A 2,171-nucleotide genomic window follows, 5' to 3' on the forward strand; every position below is an offset into this window, starting at 1 on the left:
CTAATACTCATCAATTGGATTTTAAAACAGGGATGATACAATTACTCCCTACTTTTCATAGCTTGGAAAATTAAAATTCATATTTGCACATTAGGGAGTTTAGGGAAGTAGTTGTGACTTTTCATAATCAAAATGCAATTGATGACGTTGTGAGACTTAAGTTCTTTCCTTTCTCTTTGAAGGATAAAACTAAGAGTTGGCTATATTCGCTGAGACCACAATCTATTGGGTCATGGAATGAGATGACTTAGGTTTTTTTTTAATAAATACTTTCCCCAACATAATACCAATGCTTTAAAAAAGCAAATCTCCACCTTTGCACAAAAGGATAATGAGACTTTGTATCAGTCTTGAGAGAGATTTAAGGAGTTGTTGAGTATGTGTCCTCACCATGGGTATGAGAATCAGTGCTTAGTGAGCTATTTTTATGAGGGACTTAAACCTAGAGAGCACCAATTTGTGGAGATTATGTGTAATGGTGAGTTCTTACAGAAAGATCCTAATAAAGACATAGAATACCTTAATGAGCTTGTAGAAAAAGCTCACACTTGGACTGGACCTAGTGCTACTGAGAGCATAAATATGTCACGACCTACAGGAAACCCAAATGGTGGTGGAATTTACCATCTCAGTGAAGAGGATAACCTAAAGGCTAAGGTTGAGATGCTCACTAGGGAGCTAGAGGTGTTAAAGACTAAGAACTTGAAGCTAACACATGTGGCCCATCATATAGAGTCTTTTGGACCATGTTTTGTGTGTGGTGGGGTAGATCACCTCATCCAAGAGTGCCCCATATTTTCTAAGATGAGAGGGATGTATGAGGAACAATGTAATGCCTTAGGTATGTACAAAAAGCCTTTTACACCTTTCTCTGATACCTATAATCTGGGGTGGCGCAATCACCCCAATTTTAGCTGGAAGTCTGAAAAATAGCCACCTGCACAACCCCCTAAATTATAACCTGCACCATTTCATACACCTTCATTTTCTAGGAGTCTTTTAGAAGACACTTTACATGCTTTTATTAAGGCACAGGGTAAGACTAATCAAAAGTTTGAATCTTTAATTACGTAGGTTGTTGAAGAAAACAAGGAGATAAAGAGCCAAGTGTCCAAGTCGATGAGCCCCTTGAGTGTGAATGAGCGAGGTGAGTTCCCTTCTCAAGCTTAGTCCGCACTCTATGGTCAACACATGGCGCAAGAGAATTTGAAGGATGTGAATGTCATTGTGACATGAAATGATAAGTCATTACACATCCCAACAATGAACAAATCAAATGATGTGGAAAAGAATCAAGATAGCAGTGATGCCGAGCTGCCCAAGGAACCTAAGGTGACAAAGAGTCCTATTAAGGTACCATCCCTCAAGCTTTAAAATCAAGCAAGCGAACTTTGGATCCTAACAATGAAATCCTAAAGAATCTAAGGCAGGTAAAAATCAATCTTCCTCTTTTGCATATGATTAAACAAGTTCCTACTTATGCAAAAGTTCTCAAGGATTTATATACAGTTAAGAGGAAGCACCATATGAAGAAGACAGTGTTCTTAACATAACAAGTTAGTGCTCTAATTGAGCAGCGGATTCCTTCCAAGTACAAAGATCTTGGTTGCCCAACCATTGCAAGCAACATTGGAAATTATGAGTTTGGGCAAGCTTTGCTAGATTTAGGAGCCAGCATGAATCTAATGTTATATTCTATTTATTTGCAGTTGGGGTTGGGAGAAATCAAACCAACCACTGTGGTATTGCAATTTGCTGACCATTCAGTCAAAGTACCCCGGGGTGTGGTAGAAGATGTTCTAATTCAAATTGACAAATTTTATTATCCTGTTGATTTCTTAGTCCTTGACACTAGCTATTTTATAGATACACCTTCTAAAATTCCTTTTATTTTAGGTAGGTCTTTCCTTGCCACTATTAATGCTCTTATTAATTGCAAGAATGGGCTTATAAAGCTGTCTTTTGGAAACATGACTCTCGAGGTGAATATTTTCCATATTGCAAAATAGCCAGAAGATGATGGCGAGGGCCACCAGACATACATGATTAACTCACTCATGGATAGGGGAGTTATACAGCCCATGCTTTTGATCCCATTGAGTATTTTATTGTTAATTATGAGTTTGATTCTATTAGTAATCCATCTGACGTAGTTGATATTTTTGTTATTT

The 2,171-nt window shown here is 37.8% G+C and overlaps 1 non-coding gene across 1 annotated transcript; it reads right to left on the bottom strand.

The window, feature by feature from the left end:
* Window positions 1-290: 290 nt before the first annotated feature.
* Window positions 291-398, bottom strand: LOC131161076 (small nucleolar RNA R71). Its single transcript, XR_009138237.1, has one exon. It is a non-coding gene; the product is annotated as a small nucleolar RNA R71 (small nucleolar RNA).
* Window positions 399-2,171: the final 1,773 nt, after the last annotated feature.

Source organism: Malania oleifera, chromosome 7, assembly GCF_029873635.1.
Source record: "Malania oleifera isolate guangnan ecotype guangnan chromosome 7, ASM2987363v1, whole genome shotgun sequence".
NCBI lineage: Eukaryota > Viridiplantae > Streptophyta > Magnoliopsida > Santalales > Ximeniaceae > Malania > Malania oleifera.